The following is a 14,494-nucleotide window of genomic DNA, read 5'->3' as shown; positions in this document are numbered from 1 at the left end:
AGCACAGCAGACTGATGGGGTCAGTAATTTTGTGGGAGGGAGTGGTCTTTCCCTGGCTTCCTGAACATCAGGACCTTGGCCACCTTCCAAAAGTCAGGGAAGTGTTGGTCTTTTAGGATGGCATTCGTTATGTGTGCAAGGTATTCTATGGCTCTTTCTGTGAACTCCTGAAGGACAGGGTTTTGAAAGCCATCAGGCCCAGGGGCTTTCCTAGCATTGGTATACTTGATGGGTCATGTAATTTTGTTTGTGCTAGTGCATCTAACTTTGTCACGCAAGGGCTGGGCTACAAGTCGTGTAACCTCCTGGTCTGTTTAAAGTGTGAATACTGGCTCTGAAGGAGCCAGATTATGCATGAAAGAAGCTTCAAGTGTTGTGGCCATAAGCTCTGCACTCAAGTGGGGGTCTTGCACTCAAGCCCTTTTAATTCCCTCCACTTATGTTTGGAAAGCCATTCTTTTCCTTCTTTTTGTTTCTGTTCCCTGAGAATTTTCCTCCTCTGGGCCCCAGACAAGGCTTTAATCTTGATTTGGTCCAACTTCTCAGTCACAGTCCCCATTTCTTGCTAAGGTCTGGACCCTGAGTGCATTCCATTGGTCCTGGCCCTGATGTTTGGGTGTCTGAGGTCTCAGTTCACCCCTCAGTTTGCTTTAATTTATTTTTGTTTTTCGTGTCCATCTTGGTCCCATGAGATTTGGGGATCTACACAGTCCACACCATGGAAACCCCACATGGCGTAAGGCTAATTACTCTGGGAGGTCACCTGGTATCCCTGAGGCTCCATTTGCAATGCATCTTCCCATGTGCCATGCACCTGTCGGCACGAATCGCATCACACCTTGGGTTGGGGAAGGAAATTAGGTAAGGACTAGGAGTGGATAAGGAAGAGAGGAAGTCGTGGGACACTCTTAATTTGATCCATCAGCTAAGGGCTTTCTGGCAGTAGGTCCTCTACCTTTGGCATAGCCCTCAGCTTCACGCAGGTACGCAAGCGTCTCCACCCACACAGAAAGTGCTTTGCTAGGGTGGTGTCCCCCGGAGAGCCCAATAATGGCTTTTGAAACACACTGACCCAGTATTAATACACTGTTCACTAACATACAAAAACCAACAGCCAAGCACTGAGTAGTGCCAAGTGCGGGTAGAGATGTTAAATGTCATAGTATGACAACCACAGTTACTATTAAAGCAATAGTTTATTACACAATCTCCAATGACGAGAAATTTCACTTGATAAATTTATAAACCACAACCAGTTCAAGGTGATAATGTCCAGACAATCCATACACAACCTTAAATACCAAAGCACCATTTCACGGCGCAAAATTGTTACTATTTAAGTTGCCAACCAAAAGGAAGTTGGCAGTTCCAATTTAAATTGGAGGCTTAAGTTTTATACAGATAATAAACGTTGATTCATAAAATTGACCACTTAACATATTAACAATAATAATACAAAAAGGAATCGCCAAATATCGGCCACACTTGTAGTGCAACAGAACCAGGGCACAGCGCAGTTACAAGTATCCCGGACCCACGTCCAAGTGGTTTAAGGAATTACTAGCGAAAATCAGAGTGGCTACATGGAACAGTGACATCCAAAAGTTCCACTACAAAATGGCTCATCATTTAAAGTTAGTCCAGGAGCTCGCCGTTAACATGAATGCCAGGATAAACTCTCAAGCTCTCCTCAGGATTCGAGATAGACACGAGTCTTAAACAGAGCCTCTGTTGATCGGTGACTGCTACTGCACTCCAGTTCTGGTTGCCATCAGACCCAGGTGCCAGAATGTCAACACCGTGTATCCTCGCAGTACACCAAATGCCGACTGACTAAATCGCGATGCTCCGTGCGCTGTCTTCCCTCTTTCACTGTAGCCAACAGTCTCTCCTCCTTGCTTGCAAGCCGCAGCTGTCGTAAATAGAGGGCGCCAGCCAACCAGGACGATGCAAAGCACGTAACTTCGACAGAGAGACTTATCCTGCCAAGAGCATCACAGGAGTAGTAGTTCTTCATGAGAAACGCTCTTAAAGTGGTTCCAAGGACCTTTCATGTCTGTAACCGATCATTAGAAAAAGTTCACTACAGGTGATAATTTAGAGTCTGATAGGGTAGGCTACTTCATAAGACTCCAGGCAATGTCCCTGAGTTGATCACTAATCAATGAGTTCTGCAGGTGGAGGTAGTCTGTGAAGCAACTAGGTTGCTCAGTATGCCGAAGTCCAGAGCAAAACACTGTGATGGTGAATTCTAGTGGAGCTTATTATCCTGTCTTTTTGCAGTTTGCTTCATGGCCCATTGGCATGGCTGGTGTTAACTATGTGTGCTTATTGTCACCCATGGCAAAACCACAAATTTCAAACTATCAATATCAATAGACCGCAGACAAATGAAGTCCCTCATCTCCACAAGTGGGAATAAAACCCACTGTCTTCAGTGGATGAGGAGGTGCAGATGTTACTATTGCTGGCAAAAGGTTGCCCTCCAGTGGTGGTAGGGCCAACTATCTCTATGTCTGAGCCAAATTCCCTTGGTGATAGTCAAGTTGATCTTGGATCCAGCTCGGACTGTAAAATGGAACGTGGACACTGTCCTATTGCTGACAATAACAGAAACTTGATAAACATGGAGAATAGCTGGCAGCTCACATTTTTTATAAGTCAAGCGACCATTCTTGCAGGCAAGACAGAGACCTGTGGCTGTAAGGAATGTAAGGCACTCAATGAGTGCTGCTGGTCAGCTGTTTGTAGCAGACCAAGGATGATCTTTGGTTGGCATCCACAGAGTAACTCAGCTGAGCTCTTCCTCTCTGTGTGTCTTATGCAGTAGGTGCTTAGAAAGTTATTAATGCTATTACGCAGGTGATCTCTTGAGTGATGCAGGCCATTTGAGTTTTAAAGGTCTGTAAAAAGTGGTAGAATAGTGCAGATGGTAGATGGTGGGTGCCTGTAACGGCTCAGAAATTCTTGAATAATTGCTGTTGGAATAGAGCCTAACTGTTGCAGCCAATAACCTTCAGACAATCTTTTTTATTGTAAATATAACCTCTGACAGTAATGTTCAGTGAATAGTCATGTAACATTAACATGGATGAACTATGAACTAAAGTTACCTTATTGTCCTTCAAATAGTCACCTCCCATAACTATGCACCACTGAGCTCTGCGATACATGTCCTGGAAACTTTGCGCAAAGTCTTCCTTTGGGATGGTGTTCAAAAACTGCATCACATTTCGTTGGATGTCAGGAATATCGTCATATCTCTTTCCTTTCAAAGCAAGTTTGAGTCGAGGGATAGGAAGAAGTCTGGAGGATTGAGATCCAGTGAGTATGGTGGATGTTCAAGTTGCACCATCCTCTTCTTTGCCAGCAACTGTATGACGATATTGGCTGTGTGTGGGCGAGTGTTGTCGTGAACAAAAAACCAGGAACCTTATTGTGCGTACTGGGGCCATACCGTGTAGCATTCAATGTCATTCCCTCGGATAGGAATTCCTTGTGGATAATGACTTGACTATTGAAAAAGGTGATGAGCATTGGTTTGATGTATGATTTTTTGGCTATGGCCTTTTTCCATTTTGTTTCAAGGTCATACAGGAGACATGAGGTTTCATCCTCAGTGACAATACAGTTCAAGAAATTCGGTATCACATTCACCATTTTAACAAAATTCTGTGAAGCCTCTAAATGTGCCTGCTTCTGATCATCAGTCAAGTGGCACAAGACGACAACAACAAGTTTTCCTCTTTCCTAACTTCTGGGTAAGGATTTGTCGCACAGATTCTTGGTTCATCAGCAGTTCAGTGACGATCATGCACACAGTTAATTGACGGTTGTTCCATGATTAATGTCCTCACTTTCTCAACATTTTCGTCACTGATGGCGGTCACTGGCCATCCACTATGGCCACCTTGAAAACGGGTGAACCACTCGTACACACACTTCATGGACAGTGCTTGATCCCCCTGAACACATTCCAGCATTGCATGCATTTCTTTCAGTGTCTTGCCAAGCTTAAAACAAAACTTTAAATTGATTCTTTGTTCATTCATTGCCCTGTTCTCAGTTCAGAACCAACACACTAAACAAGCACTTTGTCTAACAGGTCTAACACAGAACACACACAATGCTCAACTGAACTTCAGTGGGAGCAAGTTGTCAACACCGGCTGCTATGCTGGTGCAGCGTTGCAAGTCGCCAGGGTTGCCCGATCGACCATTCTGACATCATTGACTGAACTTTGTCAGAGGTTGTATATAGGTTAATGCCTGAGAGGTAGCAGACATCTGCATCACATTTGAAAAGTGCAATATTGCATGTGTCACTTCATGAGCACATAATGTTGCTGGAAGGGGCACACAAAATCCATGGGCGGCTGATCCCAACATTCCTGTGATGATGGCCAGGACTGAAACTGCTGACATGGTGCTGGCTGGAATGTGACACACACTTAGCAGTGTGTGACCATCTTGGCAATGTCCTTTCATGCCATGCCAGTATATGTAAAGGAGTGTTAGCTATTGGACTGTGGTGAAGCCCCAATTTTCTCAACATAGGTGTGTGTTAAAAAAAAAAAGCTCGTTTAATGACAGCATGGTTGCCTTCAGTCTTTGGCATAAACTGAACCTTTGGCAGAGTGGGAACAAGCTGTTGGTGTCTGATTATTTTGGTCAGAATCCTGTGACCAGCTGAAACATATTTAATTACAAACACTCTGTAGAAAGCTGTCCTTCCACTCACTACCACTGAGGCTTTCAGTGGCAGGTCTGTAAGAGCTGCTGTACGTTGGCTATTAATGTGATAAGGCTTGTGGAGAAGACAGTCCTCGTGGAAACCGTTACATAATCTCCACATTGACAAGGCATTCCATGGATCAAAATTAAATTTTGTATTGAAAGCCACTGATGAAAATAGTTTAGCCTGCTGTAATTGCTGGACAGTTTGCTGTGCAATATGGTGGGGAGGGATAAACTTCACAAGATCAGTGACTCATTTGAATGAAGTGCCAAACAGGTAATCATAGAATTTTTGGGTGCTAAAAATTATAGAGAGTGTCTTTCTCTATCTGTGATAAGCTGATTTGAGCTGATGACTTGGTTTCCAACTCACATAATTAAGTGTTCTGATACATCTGTTTCACAGTGGGAAAGTACTGCTCCATTTCCACATCATGTCAATTTCAGAAATGAGAGGTGAAATGAGTAGCTCCTTGGGTGAAGCAATGATTGACAGCAGAAAAAACATGTTTACAATTCAAAATCCATTAAATAAAAAATAAATAAATAAGAAAAAAAACTGATGTTAGCATTGCGGAGTTCGTTCAGCAATTGTAGCTGCATTTGATACGAAATAATTTTACTTGCCCAGTACCACCTCTAGCTCTTTAAGTATTTGAGGTGTACGAAGGCTATGAATTGCTTTGTGGTGTGCCTCTGTTGGTCACACACTATCCTTGCCCTTGACACAACCCAGCACTAAAATTCAGACTGAAAAAAATGTGCATTTCTGTAAATGAAGTTTGTTATCCGTTTCTGCGACTGCACTGAATATTGGTGATGTTTACCGAGGCTTACTTGTCTTGAAGTCTTCACAGATGTGGAAAGATCAACCTGGTTTGTGCCCTACCACTATGAGGGAATTGAAATATCACTTTTGTGCAACCTAAATATTGTTGGAACAGGCCTAAAAAAGCAGCACAGGGCCCCGCCCTTGCAGTGCTACTTCCCTTTCTGTGCTGCAAGTCTATCCTCTTACTATTCTTTTTTTCCCCAGATGGTCTTCTTGGTGCCCATTATGCTTGGACTTGGTGTATAATTTTGGACACTTATTTTTTCTCTCTTCTGACACTTTCTACAACTTTTCATCATACACTATATATTCCCCATTTTTTTTATTTAACCTGCCATTCCCCTTCTAAATTTTTCAGAAAGGCGGATCATGTGGGGAAGATCACCCAATGTGAGGTACATGCCAGCTTTTGTGCCTTTCTTTCATGGTGCACGTCGTTTTTGGCAAAACACACTGCAGTAACTATTCTGTAGCGGGAGGGGGGGTCATCATCAAGACCTGCATGGTAGTCATGCCTTCACTACGCCGGGATCACAGTATTGGTGCCGGAGATAGAAACTCCCCATGTATGTCAAAGAGTATGTGCCCGCCATGGCTGGGGCATGGAGACTCTGGGCAGCAGCTAAGTGGCTAGGTTGCCGTAGCTATGGCTACGGCTATGGCTATGGCTGTGGCTGATGGCACCTGTGGGGAGAGCCCCCATTCAGAGTTGGTGGCACCAAGGCAGATGACTTGCAAATTAAGCAAATCGAACTTTCTTCTACTGCTGCTGGTGGAATTCTCTTCTGAAGGAAAGGATTACTACAATGTGGAAAGATATAATCCCACAATGTTTCCTTCCCTGGCTATGCCATGGGAGGAATGTATGGCTAAGAGGCAATGGAAGAAGTACTCCCCACAATACTCGGGGATTACCTTGTTGCCACAAAACCATTATTCTTTCTTGAACACCTTGAGGACAGGTTTTGGGAAGCAGTAGTGATTTCAAAAATGAGAAGTTGTTCAGCTCTGACTAAAATGGCATCCCCTGCTCAGTTGCAGGCGCTGCTTGCCCCTGACAAGATGGGTGACATTCCTCTATCGATCACCCTCCATAACTGTCATAATATTGTACAGGGTATTATGTTCCTCTGTGATGTCCTTTTACAAACCAATGATGATTTACATGCCACAGGGTGTGCATTTTATTTGTTGTGTCCAACGGGTACCCAAGGACAACAGGACTGATAATGAGAACATCATCTTGGCCAATGAAGGCAACTTGCCTGACAGGGTCAAGGTGATAGTGTATTGAAGTGATGTGAAACTGTTTGTCCCCTCTCCTATGTGGTGCTTCAAATGCATGAGATTCAGGCACATGTCTTAACATTGTAACACCAGCCTCATTTTTAGGGATTAAAGACATCAGGAACACGCAGATACTCCTTGCCTCTTTCCTCCCGTCTGTGTCAACTGTGGGATAGCACTAGTCCCCCTGTTCACTGGACTGCACTGTTCAAGAGTACAAGATTCTTGACTGACTCACTTACGAGGCCAAGAAGACGTATAATCATTTGCATCATGTAGGTATGACAATGACATCATCCTTTCTAGCGACAGCACTCTTGCTAAAGGAGCCACAGGTTTCTGGTCATAGTTTCACGTCACCCCCCCTCCCCCCCACACTCCATTCCCATCCCCCCCCCCCCCCCCCCCATCCCTGAAATTAGGACAGAAAAATGCCGTGGACATTGAAATCATCCAGGGAGAAGAGAAACCAAAACAAGACCTGCAAGATGGAGAAAGCTGCAGTGGTCATGCCCCTACAGGATACCAATAGCACAATCCTCTGGTTGAACTGTAGTGGCGTTCTTTTTTTTTAGTGGAGAGTCTATGATGACCTCTGTAACAGTGATCATTTTCCAGTTACCCTGTCCCTCTCCCAGGATCACTCACCTGGGTGCCCAGCCAGATGGGCCCCAACAATGTTGACTGGGATGCCTCTGCCTCTGCCATTGCCCTTAGCAGCCAATCATACAGAGGTAGCTCACTGCAGCTGTCAAGAGTACAACTGCAGCCATTCTGCTGGCAGCAGATGTAGTGTTCCTCTGTATTCCTTGGGACCCCCATCAAAAGACAGTACCTTGATGGACTTCAGAAATCATGGTGGCCATTAGAGATTGCAGATGTGCCCTCCAATGCCATAAATGACATCCATCAATGGAGAAACTCATTGCCTTTTAAATAGCTTCATATCCGGGCTCACTCCCTCATAAAATAACATAAACAAGAACACTGAATACCCTACTTCGTAGGTTTGGGCCAAGATTTAACACCTATACAGACACCAGTTATTATACAGGTGTACCTGGTACCTCCTTGAATAGTGTTGTCTACACTAACCCAGATGCTGTTGCCTAACATTTTGCTCTGCATTATGCTTGAGCCTCCGCATCTGAGAATTATCAGCTTGCATTTTGTGTCCTCAAATGGTGAGTGGAGTGAATTACTTACTTTTCACTATATGTCACCTAAAGCCATATAATTCTCAAATCAGTGAGAGAGAATTCCCCAGTGCCAGACACAGTGCGGTTTCTGGGCCTCATTTTTGACTCTCGGTTGTCATGGTTACCACACCTGTGAGACCTGAAAGCTGGAACTCTGAAGGCACTGAACACCAACTGCCGTAGCCACAGGTCTTGGGGAGTGAACAGGGCACGTCTCCTTCAGTTTTATCGGGCTTTTGTGTGTTCATGGCTGGACTATGGTTGCATGGTGTATGGGTCAGTGAGGCCCTCTTGCTTGTGTATCATTGACACTTTCCATCATGAGGGGATTTGGCTGGCTCTAGTGCTTATCGGACCCGTCCTATACCTAGCATCTGTGCTGAGGCAGGGGAACACCGACTTACCATCTGGCAGCAGCTCCTCGTGGTGAGTCAGGCATGTAAGTTCCCTGTAGCTCCAACTTCACCTGTACAGAATTTTGTTGCTTGTCCACCTCTGGAACACCTTTTTTTCCAACTGTCCATAAGTCACGATGCCATTTGGGATCCACTTGCAGCGTGTGTTGGAGTCACTGTGTGGAGCCAGTATGACCCCAAATCCAGGGTCTATAGTGTCATTCTCCCTGTATGCTGACAATGTTTGCACTTCCTATTGATTCTTCACTATGGGTGTTGCTGAATGCTTAATGCACAGTGCCATATGAAAGGAGTAGTCTTGCAGTCTTGGGCTCTTACTGATGGCTTCCAGTTTTCAGCCACCAAAGCTCACTTCATGCATTTCTTTCACCGTCCACAACCAGAACTCTACCTCAGCAACCAACTGCTGAATTTGGTGGAGTCTTATTGTGGTTTGGGATTGCTCTTCAATTCCCAGTTAACATGGCATCCTCATCTTTGCCAACTTATCTGAACATGCTGGTTACACCTTTATACTCCTCACTGACTCAGTAACAACAGCAGGGATGCAGACCACTCTACAATTTGCGGCTTTACAAATCTCTGATCCTGTTCTGACTGGATTATAGGAGTCTGGCAATGGCTCGGCACTGCCTTCAGCATTGCAGATGCTGGACCCGACTTATGACAAGTGCCTTTCAGACCAATCCTACGAGCAGCCTACTCATGGGGCTGGGGTCCCTTCACTACAAATTAGGTGCTAACAGCTGCTGCTGCTCCCATGAGCATCCGAATTCCATGTCTTTTTTCCTGGCAGGGATTGACAGTTGGGAAGCAGAATGCATGAAAGAAATTTGTGCCAAAGACATTATGGGTATTGTTTTGATCAACTACCACAAACTGCAGATGGGAAATGATTGATTTAAGTGGCTAAAGCACACCAAAAACATGTGGGATTTGTGCTGGCTATATCCTACCAATGATGTGATACAAGGCAGGCATGAGACAGAACCCAGTCATCTACAGGACTCAGTGAATAACGAAGTTGTTGTGACCCCCATATCCAATCGAAGTAGAACTTTGTAACTGGTAATGTGAAATTATACCAATAGGTGCTTGGCAAAGGACCATTTTTGCGTGGAGTAGAATAAATTAACTTGCATCAGTTAGGGTGGCCTTATGGCAGTCCTATTGGTGCTGTGACAGACTGAGAATAGGTGACAATGCAGTGCAGGCTTTCATAGCTGGTATGTACATCCTAGGTATGGGCATTAGGGCACAGTCTAAGGCATGTTTCTCAAGCATTAAGATATATAAGGTTAGCCACAGCAACATGCCTTTGACCACAGCCTAACACCCGTGTAAGTAAAACCACCAAAGAGATAAGGTGCCCCAGCTGCTGGTGGTGGAAGCTTTATGGTTGTGGTGGCTGAAGCACTCAGTGCAGGAACGGAGCTCTTAAGTAACACATTAAAAATCTTGCAGAAGAAGCTTCTGTAATTGAATTGTGGACATTTACTTGCTAATGCACCCACACCTTAAGACCACTGCTAGCATGCTAAATTACAAAAGAAATTCCTTGGGTAGTGTAATAAACTACTAATTGTCACTGCTTGCCACTTAAACTGAAACTTATATAAACATTTGCAAAGAGTGTTTCTGCAGTTAACATTCAGATTATTTATTTGGAAAATACACTGGACGATATTAAAATTGCAGCACCAGGAAGAATAGCACAGATCCCCCATGACACAGAAAGTGGCCTCCTAAACCCAGTAGATCCACATTTGTATCACAGCTGTTGTAAAGCTCTGACACATTCCAGTAGATTCTTCTTCTCCTCCTCCTCCTACTACTACTACTACTACTACTAGCCATAATAAGATCTTCTCATAACTAACCATCATCTAAATGCAATTTCTGAATGAGAAACCCACTGTGGAACTTTTCCTGATATACAGAGTGTAGATGGCGTCACTCTTATTCACTTTGCGCAGTTGCACTAAAGTACTAATCATTTGCATAGCCAAGAATCTAGTACACTTCATGCCAGTTTGATGTTGTAATTTTAGTGGCCAGTGTGGGCTATGTCAATTTAATGCACTTTAAAAGAATTGGAGTATTAATAGATTGATCCAGATTGAAGTACTTTACCTTCTAATGTAAACTTAAACATAACTTATGGATTAGGCCGAAGGCCTGTTCCAACTGACAGACTGCTGCGTGCAATGCAGTACAAGGACCATGGGACATGTGATCAGAATGTTGCCAATGCCTCCAGTTGTTCTTACCAGTAGATGAACGCTCCAGGCAAATGCCGGGATGGTTCCTTTCAAAGGGCACAGCCGACTTCCTTCTCCGTCCTTCTCTAACCCAATGAGACCGATGACCTCGCTGTCTGGTCTCCTTCCCCAAAACAACCAACCAACCAGTAGATGAATCCTGGTGATGCCACTGCTTCATTTAAGTGGCTTTTCACTTGGCCTCATAAGGCAGAGTTTACTCCTTTCCAGACCTCCCTACCTCAGAAAAAATGTGAGGAATTTTGGGAATCAAACCCAGGTGTCACCAAACCGAAAACAGCAACGCTAACTATTTTGCTACAGAGGCTACTTTGCTTTGTATAGACCTAACCTGAATTCTCTTTAGGATAGGGTTTGAACACACATTTGAATTTCAAAAGACATGAATACTTTAATATCTGGAGGCATCTAGAAACAGTATTTTGTGTGAGATGGGAAAATTGGAAAAGGCACATGTTTCCATTTCATTTCACTAATTATTGAAAGAAAGAGTGGATGGGAACAGTCATCTGAAAATGGTGAACATAAAGTATGCACAATCTCAACAGTAGAATAGTTAATTGGAGTTTTTGTATTGTTGTCAGAATATAGAGCATATGTCCACTACTTCTTCTATGAATGGATTGATCTTACAGGAGATGCTTTTTGCTATTTAAGTGTTCAAAGTACACTTCTGTGTACACCAAATATTAACCTACCAGAACCAGTAACTTTTTGAACAGTGTATTAGGTTGTATATCAACCTGAATTACGACAACCTGGAAAGACATTGTAACACATAATGACCTTCAACTGGCTACTGTTTTTCTCTCCATTTATTCATTTCACTTCTCATTACACATATAATATAGGATTCATTTCATGTCCAAATAAGGAAAATAATTTACAGTATAATTAACCAGATGGCCGTGAAGTTACAAATGAAACTCTGTCATTCCTTAAATTACTATATTATTGTTCCAAACTCTTTTCTGACACTTTTACTGAACACTACACTAATCACATTCGCTCACCAAAACACAATACCAGCAGCTTTTCTCTTTTAACATTTCCATTAATAATCAAAACTTCAAATATTGAAAACCAGTTTGACCCCTAATTTTCTGATAAGACAGCAAGTATTAGTCATTGATGGGATTTACTTTTGCTTAAAAGTTTGTGTAGCATTTAAAAAAGTCAAGACGCTGTGACCTCATTCTGTAACCCTGTGTTAAAATACACGTCATAATTTCATTGGTATTTTGTCTTTTTTTCTGTGTACTAATGATACCCCAGTTATCTACAATCAGCAGTAAAGCATTAATTTAATGGTATCTTTTTAGTGTAAAAATTCCATCTTTGCAACAATATTAAACTTTTTTGTTTGATTGCCAGACCACATTTTGCCTCTTTTATTTCGTAAGCATTTTCAGGAGTGATTTGATATGCTTTTTTCCATATAGGTGCCTTGATGAAACTGTATTTAACTGTTCTGTTCAGTCATTCTATACAGTCTAGGGTATCTCATTCTTGAAATTTGTTCCACATGTTAATTGTGTACTTCTCATAGTCAAGATCCTTCAAAAATAAAAACAAAAAGTGAAATGTCATGTGGTAGCCAAACATACACTGTTTATTTAGTGACAGAGATGGAAATTATACTCGCAGAAGATCCTAATAATAAATTTAGTGATTAAGGAAGACAAAACATGCATGATGATTTTAAACCTATGTTACAGACTAAGATCTGTAAAAGGCGACAAAGACTGTATTCACTCTTGAGAAAAATACCACCCAGTAAGATGTGGAATTAGAACAAAGTTTTGACCAAGCAAACAAGAAGGGCAGTTTTACACCCCGTCAAGAATAGTCTGCACCTCAGGACATCTTGTGTTTGAAGTGTGACTGTGGTACTCCTTATTCAATGCATATAATCATAATTGATTAATTTTGTGCAGAGTTTTCACAGCATACAAACCTCACACATTGTAGAAATCTGTTGTTGTGGGTCATAGCCTTGGAAAAGGACCAACTTTAAATTTAAAATTACAAATCTTTGTGTACACCCAGGTGCATGAGGGCTGATACAAACATGCTAAAAATACTGACCAATGGGGGCATTAAAAAGTAACTTCTTTATATTTTTCTTAAATAACTAAAACCGCAGCTTCTGGTGAAAATGTTTCCTAGTACAAAATTAAACTGCCCTACATTTCCTACAAAAAAGCCTCATGCTTTGCAGTGCACAGAAAAATCTCAGATTGTTAAAAATATGGTTTTAACTGTATAAAATTAATGTTTATCTTTAAATGAAGTGGGTCAAAAATAAACATTAAATTTGTGAACCACATCCATGGACAGAATCTACATAAATCTCTGTGCACTGTTAGAGGGGAAATTGATTCTTTCCCATCCTGTATGGTAGATGTAGTTCCCTTCTGGGAAAGGCAATTTCCCCTACCACAAGGACTGCTTGATTTTCAATTTACAGACAGAATTTCCTGTCCAGTTTTCTTAAGCGAGTACACAAAATACTTTCACTGAGCATGTGTTTATATAGTGGAGTTATTTTCATTTTATTAAAGTGAGAACTTATTTGTAGTTGTTCAGTGACCTATTATGTAAAACAGCTCAACAGCTGTAGCTGTTAACTGTCTACAAGATTGAAGAGCCTGTCCCAACTGTAACACACCATGAATATGTTTTCAACAATGTCAGTCATTGTCTCCACTATCACTATCTGAAATACTTTTCACAGCAAGAGTGGTATCAAATGCATCACCTCATCATCAGCCCCCAACATCTGAAGCAGTTCAGATGCTTAAATTGTCTCTCTGCAGCAGGTAGAGGTAACCAAGGTGTTTCAGATCTTTCAACATAATTCAAGCAATGCATTGCAGATGATTACTGTTCAAGTGTAGAAGACGAACAATCCCATTACAACAGACATAGTCATACACATCTTGGAAGATATACTGTGGATATGTGGTAAGTGGCTCAACTTGGTGTAGTCCACTCTACAAGTGCCAGCAATTCCTCAGTCAGTAGCTAATGATGAGTGAAGTTCAGTGATTTTCTAGTAATTCATTAATTCTCCGTCAATTACACAGCTTTGCAGTATGCTGTAAACAATAGACAGACACAAAGTGCTGCCTTTATCGATCCAATCCCTTTCCCACCAACACTACATGGGTCACTGACAACCTCATATTTACAAATCTAGTCGTCTCAGCCATTGTGTAAAGGAATGGATTTTACATAAAAGCTCACTTAACAACTGCAAACAAATACTGATTTAATAAACTAAGAAAAACTTCACTATGTAAACATGTGCTTGGTAAGTTATTTTGTCTATTCACATAAGGGAACTGAACAGAAAAGTCTGGAAATAGAGCAGTGCTTGTGATGGAGGAAGTCACCTTTTCCTGGAAAAAACACTATATCTGCCATATAGGATGACTAAGAATCAATTTCCTATTTAGCAGTGTAAAACAGTGTGCAGAGATTTATGTTGATTCTGTCCTTATGCGTTGTTTGAGTTAGTGTTATTAGTAACTCATAGCTACATTCCATGTAGTGTTAACACATTTTGTGGAAAGTAATCACCCCCCCCCCCCCTCCCCCAGACATGTCTGTGCACCGCATTGCCAGTGATGAAAAGGTGGACTGTGGAGGGTCAGTATAACTTTGTGGCATAGTGAAGTAGGTGAAATTGGGAATCAACTGCTCGATCTTCAATTTGAAGCCCTCTGAAGGAGAGAAG

Source organism: Schistocerca nitens, chromosome 4 (genome assembly GCF_023898315.1).
Source record: "Schistocerca nitens isolate TAMUIC-IGC-003100 chromosome 4, iqSchNite1.1, whole genome shotgun sequence".
NCBI lineage: Eukaryota > Metazoa > Arthropoda > Insecta > Orthoptera > Acrididae > Schistocerca > Schistocerca nitens.
This window is presented reverse-complemented; position numbering follows the sequence as displayed.